This window comes from Cucumis melo, chromosome 6, assembly GCF_025177605.1.
Source record: "Cucumis melo cultivar AY chromosome 6, USDA_Cmelo_AY_1.0, whole genome shotgun sequence".
Lineage (NCBI taxonomy): Eukaryota > Viridiplantae > Streptophyta > Magnoliopsida > Cucurbitales > Cucurbitaceae > Cucumis > Cucumis melo.
This window is the reverse complement of record NC_066862.1, coordinates 36,026,555-36,046,467: the sequence shown is the minus strand read 5'-3', so window position 1 is coordinate 36,046,467 and position 19,913 is coordinate 36,026,555. Positions and strand designations below refer to the sequence as shown.

The following is a 19,913-nucleotide window of genomic DNA, read 5'->3' as shown; positions in this document are numbered from 1 at the left end:
TCATCAGTGATTCCACCTATTGCCGACAATAAAACAATCTGTTGACATATACCACTTTTACCTACGAAATTTAGGGACGTCGGCATGTTTGTCGTTGGAAGAGGCAAAATTTCTTGTAGAGATGACACGACTGTCATGCCGCATAAGGCTACAGAGTAACTCTACTTTCTCTCTTTAATTGAGCTACAATGCCTTTTCACTTGGCTTCAACACTTGACAACCTAAAGAGAAGAAACTTAAAGCATAAATCAAACGAACTTAGTGAGTGAAGGGTTTGAGAAAACCTTTTGGGAAAATAATCACAAGAAATTCACAAAAAAATAAACAGTAAATTATAACATATGAAGTTCGACGAAGTGAACTGATAATACAAATCCCGTGACCATCACAACTTAAATGATTACTCAAGGAGTCACCAATTATACCACCATCACTAACATGAGGTCATTTGGAGACTTGGGAATCTCCCCTTGCTCACCTAGGATTCGCTCTCGCTCATATCAAACGAGTTACCTAGGATATCCAACAACGTCTTACCACATTCATATTCTTAGACCTAGGAGTTACATTCCACCAACATCTCATCAACATCGTTCCCCAACGAGCTCAACACTGCCATACGTTGGATTATTTCACAACAAGCCCATTTTGAGACCTAAGAATCTCCATTTGCTGACCTAAGGTTCGCACTTAACAAGTGTCACGCGAATTACCTAGGATTTCCACCTGAGACTTACTTTCAATCAGTGTCTCACTATGACCTCGCCTAGAACTGGGATTAGTACTAAACCTGCATCTTGCGATAGATCGCTTCTTCTCTCGTCAGACAATCAATAACAACAATAAACATAAAGGTTAGCTTCCCAGATAACCTTCTATACATAACATTTCAGTGTAACAAGATTATACAGTAAGAAGTGACAAAAGAACACTTTCATCAACAAAATACCCTTCCACGTATCAAGTTATAAGCATACCATAAAATAAATATGGAATCATTCATAAAGTCTTTCTTCCATTGATGAAAAATTCACAGTTGTTCTACTTACAAGAGATACTAAAAAATAAACATTGTTACAAATTTACTCCTTTGTCTAGGACAAAGTACTCGCAATATTTATTTATAACTCATAAACAAAAACAAAAAAGAATCAGCAATAAATAATAGCTTAATAATCATGTCGTATGTTGTTTTATCACTCATAGATATACTTTAGCCTCAACCCCTTTCTTTTCAGTCGTTGGATTCTTCTTCTCGTCTAGCGGTTTCCTTGTCTACGATTTAGCTCTCAAAACTTTTCTTGTCACTTTCATCATAAAGTCTAACTCTTCCGGAAAACAACTGTCTTTTCCTCTCGGCCTTTTTGCCCTTTTTATAGTGGCCTTCCACATCCAAAAATCATTTCAACACTTTACACATGTCTCCTTACCGACTTACCGTGCCATATAGCCAACCTAAACTTGACACATGGGCTATTCGTTAACGACAATTGAACTTTTTCCTCGAGACGCACACCTTATCTCTTTGAGAAGCCAAACACTTAAATAACCTTACCCTCTTACATTCTCGAGAAGCAGCAGACATTTACTTCCTCTCAATGAGTGATCGAGTCATCTTGATAAGAAACTTCCTCGCCTCCTTTCTTAAGTGTAGGCACTTCTTCTCACATTACTATGCTAAAAGTCTAATTCTTGGTATCCAACACATGCTCCTTCCTCATGGACTTATTCTTATCGCGTTGATTGCCTTCTCACAACGAAACTTAGACTTAAGCACTTCTTTCTGCGTCACCTTCTTCCCCTTTGCATGTTCCCTCGCGAAATGTCCTATACTTCTCTTCACCCGAACGTCCTTTCTCCGGGTCATGACCTCATGCATATTCCTTCTACAAAAAATAATCTATAATCAAGAATCTCTTCGTTTAGTGTCCTTGTCGCAGGGTTTTTATCACATTGATGGTAAGCGATTAGGACCTCACAACAAGTCTCTCCTTTTTCAAATTTCATCCTCGAAATTCTACGACATTGCTTTCTTTTTCTTGTCTACACAAGACTCGCTCGCGAAGCTTGGCGAACAGAGTGAAAATTGCTCTTGTTCGCATGATTACATTACCAACATTGGCCCTCGATATGTGGTACAATGTAAGGAAAACTATCTCTCTTATTCTCACTATAGGCTCCATCGAGTCGGGTGTCTTTAACACACCGCATCATTAACTTGTAGGATCATCCTACAAGTTCCATTATCTTTGTATCCTTCCTTGGCTTAAGCGATTACCACACTCTTTTGCCGAGTTGTAGCCATTTGGAGTAGTCTCAACACCATTGTTAAGTTTCATCAATTCCACTATGCATAACGCGTCTTTCAATGCCAGATCACACAACAAGCAAAAGAAAATGCTTGTTGTACCATATATATGCATGCAAAAAAAAAAAAGAGGTGAAAAGTAACAATTTAATAATAGCAATTTTAATCTATGAAATGAACGTCGTAGTTAAGAAGATTAAGGAAAATGCTTTTAAGAAAAATATTGCATTTCATGAAAAATATATATGCATGGAGAAAAATTAGTGGAAACACAAGATCAAAGCTTAAATTATTACTAGGAACATCGTAATTAGAAGCTTACTTAATTCGATGTACAATATATATGCATGAAAAAATGAAACATCACGATTGATACTAAATATATTGAATGAATATCATAATCAAATCAATTTACAAAAAAATTGTGTTTTGGATCTCCAATATATATTTTAGAAAAAAAAATTGCGAAAAACCTAGGTTGTAATAGTCTGCACACCAAAAACAGTTTATAATAACACAGATAACGGTAGTCTGCACCTCAAACACAGAGTATCATAACATATAGACTATCATAGTCTGCACCTCAAACGCAGACTACTAAAAGATACTATAATAGTCTGCGCACCAAACGCAAACTATCACAACACATACCATAATAGTTTGAGCTCCAGACACAGACTATCATAATACTAACTATTATAATATTAGCACTATCATAAATCATTGATTGCACCAAACGCCCCCATAATAGTTGTTAATCTATTATAAATGAATAATTAATTAAAAAGTGTATCCTCTACATATAATTAACCATTAAAAAAGATAAAATAACGATTTAGAATTTATACTCGGCAGGCATTTTGAATTTTTGTACCTGTGAAGAAGTTGTGAAGATGGAGGAAATCACTGGACTATTTTGTCTTGTGCATGTCACAACCAACAAGGAATAGAGAGATGTGGTCAAGATAATTGATGGCCTTATTTTTGTTAATTAAACTAGTTTGTATTAGATTGTAGACAGGACATGAGTCTACAAACAATTTGTAAATGAAAGAAAAAGAAAGGAGGCAAACCTTGTTTTTGTGGAAACCGCAGGTGGACGCCCCCTTTCATGTGAGATGATGTTCAGTCGGTTGACGTAGGGTACTATTCTACAACTTCAGCTTCTTAAACACAATAGCATATATATATATTATAAAATTTAAGAGGGAAATGAAATGAAGAGTAAAAAGTTGTTTGGGATTCAAAAGGGAGAGTCACCTACGATGTCGATTTTAAACCAATACGAAAGATCCATTATTTTTAAGAGAAACCGACATTGTACATCCATTTTTAGTTTTTTCAACCGACTTCAACTAAACCCAATTTTTTTTGTAGTGAAAATTTTTCTTTACGTAATTTTCGACATTTGAAATCATATGATTTAAACCCATTTTCTCCTTTTTCTTGGTTTAAAAGAAAAGATATATTAAACTTGTAAAAATGATTCGAATAGATTAAATTCTTAAAATGCATTTTTAAATAGTCCATAAAAAAGAGATAGTGACATATTTGTATTAAACAATGTTTTTTAGCACATAAATTAAAGGTAAAAAATCCGAACCACAAACTTTGTGATGAGTGCTTATACATTCAAATAATATATGGTAAATTAATTAAGCTTTTGTTGAGGTTAAGTTAGGGAGCATTCTTTCTATTTTGATTAGACAACTCATGCAAAGTAGCATAGGGTTGGAATAAAAGTTAAAATAAGAAATAAAAACAAAACAATCTCATTGTTCTTGTCACCCTTTTCGTCTTTTGCTATACATTAATTATTAGATGAATGTTTTGACACATAAAATTTAAAAATGAATGAGTGGTCCAGTCCAAGTGTAGCACAAATTTTGGTACACATATCCTCCAAAATACTTCATAAAGAAAAAAGAAACAAGGCTGAAAAGGACAATGGAAAGAAAAGAAAAAGAGAAAGGGAAGGAGATGGAAGATTTACAAGGACGACAAGAACAATGAAAAATGTTATATGGTAACATAAAAGATTTACCCTACTACTTTTAATTCTTTTTACTATCCCTTAGTTCTTCAAATTTCAAAGAGAAAGAAAAAAAAAGAGCCAATCAACTTCTAACTTTTAACCTTTTTTTTTTCCACAAATTCTAAAGTTTAAAATATATCTTTTCTTTTTTAATTCATAGATCAAAGAAGACGAAGAAATAAATGTTATGAACTTAGTTTTAAAAAAAAAATTCCTTTTAGTTTTTGAGTTTCACATCTTGTTTTGAAAAGTTTTTTGTGGTTGAATATTTTACAATGAAAAATTTAAAGGACCTTACGATCTTAACAAAATAGATGGACTATGGCTACAAGAAATTGAAGAACTTTTCACTTACGTGGCTTCATTATTGTTGGGAGATGAAAAATGTGGGAGCTTGAGTGTTGCTTTGCGTATTGTTGTGGGTCTTAACGTACACTAGAGGTTTGTGTAATGGCAAGTTAATAATTAACCATAGTTTGGTGACACTTAAAAATATCATAAATGTTCAAAAACATGAAGAAGTCAACATTTATTCTTGCAAAGAAAAATTGTACATTTTAGTATTTGTGACAATTTTTCTTGCCACTTAATTTGACTATACTCTTGTATATTGGACAACCATTTTTGTTATACTTCTACTCCTTTGCATATTAGGTTTGAGATGAAATATCATGTTATCTAATAACCTTTTCAAGTAATTTAGTTTAGTACTTTCATATGTTGACATAACATTTATGGTTAAAATACCATTTGAATTTAAAGTTTGTTGAATGTCAGTGTTTATACTTTTTAAAATTCAATTTTAATTATTACATTTTTAATAAATTTTAAATTCAATCTTTCCTATAAATTTGTCGTTGGTTTAAAAAAAGAAAAAAGAAAAAAATAATAGTCTACTTTCATTTTTAATGCATTCACAAATTATTAAATCCATTTGCGAAAGGAAAAAAAAAAGAACTTTCATAATCTAAATTTAAAATTTATTGAAAGTGAAGATTTGGACAAGTGAAATAATAGAAACCAAAATTAAAAAGAAAATCTAAATACAAGGATTAAAATTAAATAGTATTTGACCTAAATTTTATTCTTTTTCTTAAATTATATTAATTTAAAGTAATAGATTTTACTTTATTTTATTTACAATTTTTCAAAGATATTTATATATAATTGAATATATCACTCCTAATTAAAATGTCAACATTGTGATTGTCCCAAATAATTTACGATCCATTAGTGAGATATATGCTACATTGATTGGTACATTTAACTATAAATTTTGAAAAAATTTCATTTGCCTCAATAGATCACAAAAATGGGCATGATTGTCACCACACATCCCCTCAACTACTTAATATCTTATTTGATTCAATACAATTCATTTATTCTTACCTTATCTTAATTATTTGACTTTAAATGTTACCTATGATTTTTTCTAATAATATATAATTATTTGTCTTTTATCTCTTTTATATATATATATATATATATATATATATATATATAGAATAATTTAGAGAGATAAATATATAATTGTCTTTTGAAATTAAATGATTGCAATAAAATATTAAAATATTTATACTGTATGAACAATTTTGAAACAAGAAAAAGTCCACAAGTCCACAACGTGAAATAACAAAAATACCTCGCGATTAATCGGTCACACACGTGTGAAAAAACAATCTTGTACCTAGTTTAAGCGATATAGTACCCTTGTACAAGTCTAAACGATTTTGTACTCTTATACCTAGTCTAAACGATATTATACCAAATCTAAATGATTTTATACTAAAGTTGTTTAATCTATTAGTGATAATAGTTTATCTCTGTCTATTTGGGATAGACAACTGATTATTTATATATTGGTATACGATTGTTTAGATAGTGTACCAATATCGTTTAGATCTTGTACTAAGAAGAAAAAAGAAGATGAGAAAAGAAGAAGGAAGAAATTCTAGAAGAGGAAATGAAGAAATAGCAAACCATAAGTGGAAATATGAAGAGGGAGAAGTAATATAATATGAAGAAGAGAAGAATAAATCGCAAAGAAGAAGAAGAAAAGACTCTAAAAAATCATCTCGCAATAATCAAAATTCAATAAGGGCAAATATGAAATTTATAAATAGTAATTGGTTTATGGACTTTTATTAAATTGTAATACGGACCCTATATATTTAAAGCTTTTGTTATATTTATGTAAATTTATCTAACATATTTGTTTTAGTACAAAGATTTAATCTACGGATTTTCAGCGTACACTACGAGTTAGAGTTAAAAGAGTCAAGATGGTTAGCATAATAATATGATTGATACCCATTATTTTATTGGGCATCATGTACTAAACTACATATCAATAAGTAATATTTTCTTTTTGTAAATGATTAAAGTAAATGTATTTGTGATGATATTTTATTGAATAAATGAATCTTTGTAATTACATCAAAGAAAAGGGGGATAAATACAAAGACCTATGTGATAAATAAGGAAACAAATAAAATAAAATAATATATTCCTAATTATAAAAGATATTACACATTAATACTCTCTCTCAAACTCAAGGTGGTAGAGTAGCTGTCAGCTTAAGTTTGGTAAGTAACTAATTGAAGCGGGTAGATGGTAAAGTTTCGGTGAAGATATATATGCTGGTTGCTCAATGGTGGAAACAGATTGCAGAAGATGTGTGTTTCTCAAGAGATGATGACGAATGAAGTGACAATCATTTTCGATGTGTTTTGTACGCTCATGGAAAACATCATTGTGGGCAATCTAGATAACACTACGATTATCACAATAAAGGGGAGTGGGACCCTGCTAGGGAACACCCATATTAGTAAGGAGCCAACGAAGCCATAAGAGTTCAGCGGTAGCATCAGCAAGAGTACAATATTCTGATTCAGTACTGGAACGAGAGACAACACTTTGTTCCCTAAGAAACGAGAGAATCGCTTAAGTAGAAATAGTAACCTATTGTAGAACGTCGATCGGTAGGATCCCCAGTCCAATCTGCATCATAATATCCAAATAATACAAAAGAGAATTGAGAAGAAACTGAAGTCCATGCCCTAAAGTTCTCTTGATATAGCGAAGAATACGTAACACAACAGTAAAATGGATGGTTCAAGGAGTAACCATAAACTGACTAACAATACGAACAACATATGCAATGTCTGGACGAGTCATTGTTAGATAAATAAGACTGCCAACGAGTTGTCAATACAAACTGACATCTTCAAGAGGAACACCATCATAAGGGGTCAAATGAACATTGGGATCTAAAGGCGTCGAAGCTGTGTCGGAGTTAGTGATTCCTGAGCGAGTTAAAAGATCATAGGCATATTTGGCTTGAGACAATAAATACCAGTCCGAGCGTCGAGAGACTTCAGGCCAAAAAAGTAGTTGAGAAACGCAAGGTCTTTCATCTCAAAATGTTGACTAAGATAATGTTGGAGATCGAATATGGTCTGTGGATAATTACCAATGATAATCATGTCATCAACATAGAGAAGAAGAAGAACAATACCTTGAGGTGTATGGCGAGTAAAGAGCGCAGTGTCATTAGGGCTAGACGTAAATCCAAGTTGAGTGATGGTAGAGCTAAATGTGGCAAACCAAGCTCGTAGAGCCTGTTTCAAACTATATAGTGCTCGACATAGGAGGCACACCTTGTGAAGAGGAGGAGAAGTACCAAGAGGTGGCTTCATATAGACTTCTTCAGAAAGAGCCCCATTAAAGAAAGCATTTTTAACATCCATCTAAAGAAAGGGCCACTACTTAGCGGCAACAACAACTAATAAACTGCGAATAAACGTCATTCGAGCCATAAAAGCAAATGTTTCTTCATAGTCAATACCATATTCTTGCGAATATCCTTTTGCAACAAGACGAGTCTTATAACACTCAACAGTACCATCAAAGTAAGTCATGATTTTGTAAACCCACTTGCAGCCAATGGGTCTTTTACTGGGAGGTCAATCAACATAGTCCTAAGTGTGCACCTTTTCAAGAGCTTGTAATTCATCTTTCGTTGCTTTCTGCTATAAAGGGTCAGTACTAGCCTCTTGATAAGAGGTAGGTTCAACAAGGAAAATAATAGTGGAAAAATAGTGATAATCTTGGAGATAGATGGGAGGTTCCCCTACCTGAGTAGAACAACGACGAGGGGTGTCTAGAGTAAGTTTAAGACCATCTTCAAAGACGGATGACAGGTTCAGGTTTGCAGGAGCAGGTGTAGATTGAGAAAGCTCGATATCAGGAGTGGATTCAGAGAGAAGAAAAAGTTCAACAGTTGTATCAGTGAAAGAAAGGATAAGGACTAAAGAATGAGGTATGGAAGGAGGAAAAGCGAGAGAACATAATGTGCTCCCAAAATGTGACATGGCGAGATATTCAAAGTATGTTGGAAAGAGGATCCAAACAAAGAAAACCTTTATGCTCTGTGTCATAGCCAAGAAAACAACAGAGGCGGACACGTGGTTCAACTTTATGAGGATGCAGAAGAACAAAGTAAGCATAACCAAAGACTTTAAGGTTAAAGTAGTTGAAAGGAGTACTATATAGTCTTTCGAATTGAGAGATGTTCTGAAGAATAGAAGAAGAATAGAATAGTGGAGTCTTTATACTCCAAGGCATTATCAATGCGAAGAGTTTTGATAGGATAAGAGAATTTAGTGTGAATCATGTTAGCGAACTCAAAATAAGTGTAAGATAATTCAGAGCGGTGTTTAAGAAAATAAATCCATGTAAATCGAGAGAAATCATCAATGAACAAAACATAATAGTGATAACCATGGATAGTGGTAGTAGGGGCTAGACCCCAAATGTCAAAATGGATTAAATCAAAAGGTTTATCACATATAGAAGTGGATTGAGAAAAAGACAAAGCATGTTGCTTAGCAAGTTTGTAATTTAAACAATTAAAAGGGACAAACTTAATAACATTATTTAAATTGTTAACGAAAATTAAATGACAAAGTTTTTCAGAAGAAGCATGACCAAGAAAAAATATGTCACTGACATGTATCAGAGTCAGTGACAGAAGCAGAGATGGATGAAGGAGGAGGAACCTGAAGTGATAAGAGCTCAAACAATCTTCACACTTAGCAACTCATCCCAATCGTTTGTACTGTCTGCGGATCTTGAACCTAAAAACCATTGGGAGAAAAAGAAACAGTTAAGCCAAGATCACATAGTTGACCAACAGACACTAGATTAAAGGTTACGTTTGAGACATAATAAGTATGGGAAAGACTCAAACTTGGGGTATTAATGGTGTCAATGTGAGAGATGTCCATACAATTGCCATCAGCAGCATAAATTAGAGGTAAAGATTTAGCAAGACTAGGAGTATTCATAAGAGAACAATTAGATATCATATGATTGCAACAGGCAGAGTCAATAAGCCATCGATTACCTGGTAAGAGGGCAAGTGCAGAGGAAGATGTTAAAATTAACTGATTTAATAGGCTCTGAAGCTCACTTATCTGGAAATGGGGGGAGGTGGAATTATCTGAAGCAGCAGCAACAACAGAGGAGGTACTAGGTTTAGTAAAGTTATTTGCTTTTGTAGAATAGCTTCGAGGTCGAGGTAGTCTTACGGGACAATTATCCATAATATGACCTTGCTTATGGCAGTACCTGCATTCTATTTTAGGACAATCAATAAATTTGCGACCTGTGAGTTTACAATTCTTACAAAATATGCTTCATACTCCAGATGGTGGATAATGCATACAAGAACAACATGAGAATGTTTGGAGAGATTGATGCCAATAAGTTTTTCTTTAAATAATATCTCTTGGATAGTTGCATCCAATGAGGATAAGGGACTACGGTGTAGTAAGGCAGCCCTAACAGATTCATATTTTAGACACAATCCCATAAGGACCTTAATAAGACGAAGATGATCTTTACTGATTTTAGTTTAATCAAGCTGAGTCCATATTGGTTCACTACTACAAAACTGGGTTTACTTGACACTTTTACAATTGATATACTTGACAGTTTTAAGAAAAACTGTCAAATAACATAAAAGAGCGTCAAGAATAAGAGAGATTGAAAAAAACCAAAATTTTTTGTCTTTTTCTTTTAAATACTTGACAGGTTAAAATTGTCAAGATTACTTTTAATTACTTGACATTTAAAAAATTGTCAAGTAATATATAATTTTTTCAATTAAAATTTTTTCTCTTCTTATTTTTACTTTCCCAACCTTTTTCCCCAAATTTTGTAAAAAAATTAAACCCTAACAATTAATTTTTCCTCTTCTAATTTTACTCTTTCCCAAATTTTTTCCCCCAATTTTGTAAAAAAATTAAACCCTAACAATTAATTTTTCCTATTCTAATTTTACTTTCCCCAATTTTGTAAAAAAATTAAACCATAACAATTAATTTTCCCTCTTCTAATTTTACTTTACCAAATTTTTCCCCCCAAATTTTGTAAAAAGAATTAACCCTAAGTTTTCCCCCACCCAATTTTTGGAATTAACCTAAGTTTTCCTCCTCCCAATTTCTCAATCTCCCTCACACAAAGTCCTCCAAAGCTGTCACCGCTCGCCATCCGCCGATCGTCTGTCGCTGTCGTGTGAAGATTCATCTGTTGCCCAAGCCGCCCGCTCGTCTGCCGCCAACACCGCCCACGAACGCCCGCTCGGCTGCCGTCCACACCGCCCACGAACGCAGCCCGCTCGGCTGCCGCCCCACGATCGAAACCCGCCCACCCGCTCAGTTGCAAGTCGCTGCCCCTACACAATGCAACTCGTCTCCACCCGCCGCCGCTTCACGTTTCTTCTTCCGCAACCGTCGCCGCAAGCCGCCGCTTCACGTTCCGTCTTCTACAACAGTCCGCCGCAACCGACCACCGCCGCGAATTCTGCCCTATTTTCCTCCTAATTTTATCCCTAAGTCATTTTAATTAGATTTGTTTTGATGTCATTTATTTTTTTCATTTTTTTTATTTAGTTTCATGCTAATTTCTGCATCTATCTATTATTTGTTTTCAATTTTGTTTGGTGTTGGAGATTGAGGGGATATGAAGTTTCTTGATGTTGGAGATTTAGTGTTCACTTTAACCCACTGTATGTATTGGCCAATACGACTTTGTTATTGTATTATTTTCAATTAAGTTTATAGGGGAAATCATGGACCACCAAGCTTTTCTATTTGAGATATCATTGAAGTTATCTTATAGGGAAAATCATGGACCACCAAGCTTTTCTATTTGGGAGGATATTGAAGTTATCTTATATTGAAGTACTCACTAGAAACGTTTAGGAATTGTTTTGGATGTACTTTATAGTTGATTTCATCCCTTTAAAAAACCTAAAAAAACCAATCAAAATAAGCACTTATAGTATGTATTTTGATATTCCTTTGTGAAGAAGGTAGAGTACCCATTTAGACTTTATTTTAATAATTGCATTTGTTTGCATGCAAGTTCTTATTCCTTTGTATTTTGATTGTTGGATTTAATGTTATAGATTTGGTTATGGCCTATAATAACTTGTATTCTTTTTGTTTGTAGGAGTTGCTAAAATCTTGTATTTCTTGTATTCTTTCATATGAATTTCTTTCATATTATGAATTTCTTGTATTCTTTCATATATTATAATTCAAATTGATAACCGTTACTCAATAAATTCTCTTAGGACTTACACTTATGGATAGATCATGGATGCACAAGAGTAGGTTACCGAAAGATTATGAATTGGGTGTAGAAAACTTCATAAGTTTTGGATTTTCTAATACAAAAGATGCCTCTATTCGTTGTCCTTGTTTGAAATGTGGGAATTGTGAAAAGCAAAGTCGTACTACTATTAGAGATCACTTATATGTCAATGGAATAGATGAAAGGTATGGATGGAGTGATATTAGCTTTTCGGAACTATTGAAAACTTTAAAGGAAATTTTGCCTACTTTCAATGAGATCTCAACATCCATTTATGAAGCAAAGAAAACTTTAGGTGCATTAGGAATGAGTTATGAAAAGATTCATGCATGCCCTAATGATTGCTGTTTGTATAGAAAAGAACACGCTAATGCAACTGAATGTCCTGAATGTGGTGAATCAAGGTGGAAGTATGCTAATAATGCAAACGAAGGGAAAAAATAGATTCCTGTAAAAGTTGTATGGTATTTTCCACCGATTTCACGTTTCAAAAGATTGTTTCGAAGTATTAACAATGCTAAAAATTTGATTTGGCATTCTAATGAACGAGTAATTGGTGGAAAATTACGACATCCTGCAGACTCTCCAACTTGGAAATTAATAGATTTGAAGTGGCCAGACTTTGGTTCTGAACCTAGGAATATTCGTTTAGCATTGTCAGCGGATAGAATCAACCCACACAGTGAAATGAGTTCTAAATATAGTTGTTGGCCCGTAGTGATTGTTATTTACAATCTTCCACCATGGTTGTGCATGAAAAGAAAGTTCATGATGTTATCAATGTTAATATCGAGTCCAAGGCAACCAGGAGATGACATTGGTACATATTTAGCACCACTCATCGAGGATTTAAAACTCTTATGGGAAAGTGGTGTTAAAATGTTATGATGCTAATCAAGAAGAAATATTCAATTTAAGGGTTGTTTTGTTATGGACAATAAATGATTTTTCTGCATATGGAAATCTTAGTGGATTTAGTGTGAAAGGGTATAAGGCATGCCCAATTTGTGGAGATAATACATCCGCTATAAGACTAAAATATGGGAAGAAAATGACATACCTTGAACATCGAAGATTTCTAGCACGCAACCATTCATACCGGCGTCAAAAAAAGTCATTTAATGGTGAAAAGGAGCTATGTTTGGTTTGTATATGCCTAGTATGCCTAATATAATCTTCATCTTTCTTTGACAGTATATTCTCTTTACACATGGAGCAAACGATAGTAATAGACGATCAAGACAAGGAGGTTGGTGGAGCAGAGATTGATGGATTAGTTGTTAGAGTGGTTAATGAACATGTAGAAAAACCTAAACAACAAAGAAAGCGGGGACCAACGATTATGTTTGATGTGACACATGTTCGAAGCGAAGGTGAGAGAAAATTGGTTGAATACAACGAAGATGGCGTACCCATTGGAGAAAATGGGGCGAAGCTTAACTCCTTTATCGGGTCGTGTGTACACTACCACATCCCTATTATCTATGCAACATGGATAGATGTGCCTACAGAATTGAAGGAAAAGATATATACCATAATTGAGGTAAATTTAATTATAGTAATTTTCGTACAAGTTTATTTAAATTGGCAATATGAAACTAACTAACCTTTAATCTTAAACTGCATTTATAATCGACAATAGATCTAGGAAGAGCATTCTTAAGACTGCAGGAACAGCATTCCGTCAATTTAAGCATTGGTTGACGAAGAAGTATATTTTGCCTTTCAAGAATGAACCTAAACTCTTGAAACGACCACCATACATGTATTCTTATATTGACCAAAAACAGTGGAAAGAATTTGTTAGATCTAGACTATGTCCACATTTTGAGGTATCATTGAATTTATTTATATTTTATGTATTAAATATTTGTTAAGAAACTTTATAAAACTTTAATACGATGCTATATTGTGTAGGACAAAAGAAAACTTCAACAAGAGAGACGAAAGAAGAATAAGTATAACCATAGACTTTCAAGAAAAGGTTATGCTAATCTTCGAGAGGAATTGGTAAGAAATAGTTTATGTTTGCATTAGTCTTAAAAGCTTCTTACTCAATGTAATGAATGTATATGTTGAAATGTAGAAAAATATACCTTCAGAAGAAAGTGAGCTTGACCGAGCTAGCATGTGGAAGAAGGTTCGTGTAGATAAGAAGGGACAATACGACAATGAAGATGTCCAAGAAGTTGTGAATCGTATAGTAAGACACATTACAATTTTACATTCTTTAAAGTTTTAAAGTTTTATGAAATTAAATTATATTTTTGTGCATTTTTAGGATGAGATCTCCAAAACTTGTGCTGATAAAGAGTCGTCTCCAAACGATGTTTTGACACAAGCTTTGGGTACACGAGAGAGTAGTGGACGTGTACGTGGAGTTGGCGGGTTTGTCACCCCAAGTACTTATTTTCACACAGCAAAACGCTCAAAGAAACGGAATGAAGAAATTGACAAGCTTAGTGACGAGAATGAAAAGCTTCGTTTCAGAGTTCAAGTATTAGAGAATATTCACATATTAACACAATCTACACCGACGTTTGCACATGAATCTTGCTCCAGACCAAGATTGGAATACGATATTCAATGTAAAAAAATGTGGAAAAGGAGGTAGTTAAAGATGAGGTGAATGTAGATGTGATTATTTTGAATGATCTACAGAAGGATGCTATAGAGGTAATTAGTTATGTTTTGGCACAACTTGATGCATGAGTTTCTATAAGTCTTATTAAGTTTATTAATGTTGGATTTGTTTTTCTTAGGTTCGTAATGAAAAAGAAGTTGTATGTGAGTTTAATATGAAGATGCCACTACCTTTGAAGACAATACTCAGATTTGCTGAAAAGGTAATGGACAAAGATTCAGGAATTCGTTACCAACTACCATTCTCGTTGTTTGGTATCGGTAGGAAGACGTGTGTTCTTCGAGAAGATATTATTGATTTTTGTAACATGCGAGAAGTGAAGACTTTGACATTTGTTGCATATATGGTGTAAGTACTCATTCATCCACTCCAATCTTTTTCTATAAATACTTGTTTATTGATTTCTCTATCTTTCTTAGGTATTTTCATTCACAAGATAAACTTTCAAATTACATCTTCGTTGATCCATCCCTTATATCTGTTGGACACAACACCCAAGAAGTTAGAGCTCGCAATCTTTGCAGTAGATTGATGGCTTCAAAATCAAACCAACTCGTTCTTGCTCCATTCAATCCAGGGTAAGTAATTACTATACTAATCAATTAATTATGTGAAGACAATCTGGTGGTGGTGGTGGTGGGGGGGGGGGGGGTTATGAAATTAAACTATATGAAAACAATCTACTTTATTCTTTCTATGTAGTGGTCATTGGGCACTTCTAGCTATTAAGGCATATGATGAGGCAGTCTATTATCTTGACTCACTTCGAACAACATCAAGAGTAGATATTAGATATGTTACTGACATGTAAGTAAGCTTTCTTCATATATGATGTTTTCCATCTTAAAGTTTACTTCATTATAACGTCTAGTTGTTTGTTGGTATTAGGGCTATTACTATCTTCCGGTCTCAGAAGAATATTCAAACAAGTCGTAAACAACCAATATGGAAAACAGTGAAGGTAAGTGTACACATATTTCTTGACAATATGCATTATATTGGGTAGTATGTGAATGTTTCTTGGCAATATGAATACTATGTGGTTGTGTCTTGGAAATATGCATTATATTGGGTAGTATGTGGTTGTTTCTTGGAAATATGCATTATATTGGGTAGTATGTGGTTGTTTCTTGGAAATATGCATTATATTGGATAGTATGTGATTGTTTCTTCACAATATGCACTATTTTGGATACTATGTAATTGTTTCTTGGCAATATGAATACTATGTGGTTGTTTCTTGGCAATATGCTCTATATTGGGTACTATGTGTGGTTTCTTGGCAATATGCATTATATTGGGTACTATGTATTTACAGTGTCCTTTGCAAGTTGGAGTAGTTGAATGTGGATACTATGTGATGAGATACATGAGAAATATAATCACCAATAGGAGCGTAGTAGTCACAAATTTGGTAAGTTGTGTTTAAATGATTGTTTGAATTATTTTATAAATTAAATTCAAGTAATCAAAGTATTAACTTCAATATTTTGGGTTTTATATCAGATTGATACTAGGACCTCATACAGTCAACTCGAGTTGGACGAAGTACGAATGGAGCTTGCTGATTTTTTGGGTGGCCACATGTGAAATGGTTATAACTAAGTTCTTTTTGGGTTAGATAGACAAATTATGTTAATACTGGATATATGTGAACTAGTTTTATTGTTATTTTGTTGATACTGATTATATAGGTGAACTAGTTTTGTTGATAGTGGGATATAGGTGAACTAGTTTTGTTGATATTTTGTTGATAGTGGGATATAGGTGTGAACTAGTTTTGATATGGTAACGACACCTTTAGGCTACATATATATTTTGTTTATATATCGACACATTGATGGAAAGTTTAGGCTATTGTTAGAAGTTTGGGCTACACATATATATATGTTGTAATTAACTATGTAATCACAAACTTATATATGTGGTTTATTGATATATCTATGCAACTTCTTTGATGGAAAGTTTGAGTTGATTTCAAATTTTTAATTGATGTGTATTTTAATATTGTTGGACTTCAAAACAGGTTAATGATAAAATATATGGATATTTCAAAATATATAATTTTTTATTTGAACAAACCTTATATACTTAATACCTATAAACTGTCAAGTATAATTTCACTTGACGTGTAAAACATGTCAAAAATAAAACCCCATTATTCTTGACACATGATTATTTGACGCATAAACACTGTCAAGTATAATTCCATAATTGACGTGTTTTAAATATCAAGATAATTATACTTGACACTTCGAAACTGTAAAAAATAAACCCCTTATTCTTGACACTGGATTAGTTGACGCATAAAAACTGTCAAGTATAAGTATATACTTGACGCTTTTTCAATGTCAAGTATAATTATACTTGACACGTAAAAACTGTCAAGTAAACCTTCCTTATTCTTGACACTGGATTAGTTGACACATTGAAAAGCGTCAAGTAAACCAATACTTGACAGTTAAAAAGCGTCAACTAACTACAGTTTTGTAGTAGTGGTTGAAGCACTGCTAAATATTCATTAATAGATTGACCAACATCTTGATTGAGATTGATAAGACTATTGTACAACTGATAGTAATGAGCTAATCTGACAGATTTAAACCGTGTAGACAAAAAATTCCATAACTCCTTAGCATCTTCAAATGCATCAAATTGTGTATGGATAGCAAGGATTGATGTGTTACTAAGCCAGGTAATAATCTGATGATTTTTGTTGTCCCAATCTTCGAGGTGTTCGACAAATTTTCTATCACATTCTTTGTCCTGTTTGGTTGTTTTGGTTATATCATTGGTGACAATATGCCATAATTTTCATCCAATTAAAAAGCTTTTTATTTGATTTGCCCATGTAATATAATTAGAGACATCAAGAATAGTGTTAATTGAACGAGCAATTTCACTTTTCTCCATCTACTCACAATAAGAAACAAGTCAGCTATCAAATAAACAAAGCATAAACACATATCTTAAAGGAAAACTTCAGATAATAACGAAAGATTGAGCAGATCTACACAAGAAAAAATTAAAACTCAGAGAGCGGTGGTGATGAGCAATAGGGCCGCGGAACTATGCTGAGGTTGAACGGACGAATAGGGACAAATTTGGTCGAATATGTTCAGGTTGACGATTTGCCCTTCGTCGCGAATGGCTAGGCCGAACGGAGCGCATAATAGGGCAGAGATGGATGAGCCGATATGTGCCGAATTAGGTCGGAATAGTGAAGATGCGAACGAAGACGGATGGCTTTGTCTTAAAGCAAACAGAGACCGGAGAACGGAGCGATGGATGGCTTCGACTGGATTTCACGGAGACCGAAAAGTGGTTAAGAAAGGAGGTTTTGCTGTTTGATGCAAATGGAGAAAGGGCGGCTGATGGCTTCCACTGGGTTTCACGCGAACGGAGAGCGGATGCGGAGACTGGGTTTCAATCGAGTCAGAGGATATTGGGAAGGAGAGACAATGAGCAAAGAACGTCGTCAGCGAGTTTCATCGCCGAGGAGGCAACGACGACAGCTAACCAGTAAACCTACATTAAGCTCTGATACCATGTGATAATATTTTATTGAATAAATAAATATTCATAATTACAAAAGATATTACACATTAACAGTATTAAAGCAGACAATGGTATTGAAATGGGTAGTTTTAGCTGTTTTATGTTCTAAAAAGAAATCGACCTATTTATTAAGACCAAATAGGTAATTTTGTGTAATAATATATATTAAGCACTTTTTATTCTTTAACGTTGGGAGAAAACGTGGGATTAAAGGTACATAGATTATATTAAAAACCAAAGCGCGAACATGGGACCGAAATTATATTTTATTTCATCTAATTAAAATGGCAACCTTCCCTACAAATTAACTTGAGATTGAAGAATAAAAAAATATATATGAGATTTCATCTCAACGTATTAAAATTAAAACATTAGTTTTAATAATAATAATAAAAAAAAATCAGCTTCATTTGCTAATTCTAATTGTTTCATTTTTTATTTTTAGTTAAAAACAATCCTTAAAAACTTGTTTTCTTTTAAAAATTTTCCAAAGCATTCAACTCTTCCACCAAATTGAAATTGAAGTATTAGGTTTAATTTTCAATCCCCAAATCAGAACCCTTTTACGAGAACGATGAGATGCCTATAATCTTTTCGACAAATAGCTAATTGATTTTGAAATTGAAACCTTTGATGATCTGTGCTCAAAACATTATATGTCTTGGTCCCAATAAAGGGAAATGGAAAGAAAAAAAGACAAACAGAGTATTCTTCTCCATCCCCACTTTAGGAGAGAGGAAGATTTGAATTTGAATGTCCATTAATATGTAACCCAAAGCTATTTACAAAAAAGAAAGTGAATTGAAGCTTCATTACAAAACTTCAAACACAAAAACCATCACAAACAGATACAAAAACAAGAGAAGAAACAACCTATATATATCATTTCTCTAGAAGTACTTTCTTTTTTCGTTTTTTTTTTTTTTTTTTCTTTTGGTAAGAACATTATATCTTCTACCCACATGACCAAGACCCACCCATAAACAAAAAACATCTCTAGAATCTAATAGTACTAGGTCCCAAACAGCTCAAATCCATAACTTTCCTCATCTTATCCTCTCTAGACTTATTGATCTGGTAAGCAATGGCGGAAGAAGAAGAAGCAGAGAGCTTCTTAGCTTGATAGTAAGATCTAACTTTGGTCTTCCCATGTTGTTGAAGAGATTTAATCACATTATTCCACCGGCAAACCCCTTGATCCTTCAACGCCTCCACCGCCCCGATGCTCGCCGCCACGAACCATGCTCTGCAAACTGCGCTCCTAGACATGCTGCTCTGTTTTTTACACAGTCTCTGTTTTTCTAGGTTTGGTGAATTGAATTGATGGGAGGAAAGGAAGAAGAAGAAAGAAGAAGGAAGAAGAAGAGATTTGTAATGGGCTTGTGGGAATTTTGGTGAGATGTGAGTATTTATAGAGAGAGAGGAAAAAGAAAGGGAAAATTAAAGGGAAAGGAGGAAGATTTTGGAAGCCATGGTTTTGAGGAGAAAACAAGGTGCTTGGGTGCAGGAGGATTCCTGGATTTTGTGAAAAAGGCGTTTACGCTGTTTTCTTCTTTCAATTGTTTATTTATTAACGTTACCTGTGATTTCAAGGACTAATTATTTTATTTTTCAAACTTAAATTACTAAATTGTCCTCATTCATTATTAAATATCTATGTCAATTCCATTTGCTAACAAAATATTCATACGTTAAGGTAAAATTAT

General features: G+C 33.6%; 1 long non-coding RNA gene across 1 annotated transcript; it reads right to left on the bottom strand.

Annotated features, from left to right (window-relative positions):
* Positions 1 to 979: 979 nt before the first annotated feature.
* On the bottom strand, positions 980 to 4,791 carry LOC127150042 (uncharacterized). The gene is made up of 2 exons (XR_007821973.1): positions 4,699 to 4,791; positions 980 to 3,474 (listed from the first exon to the last, which is right to left on the bottom strand). It is a non-coding gene; the product is annotated as an uncharacterized LOC127150042 (long non-coding RNA).
* Positions 4,792 to 19,913: the final 15,122 nt, after the last annotated feature.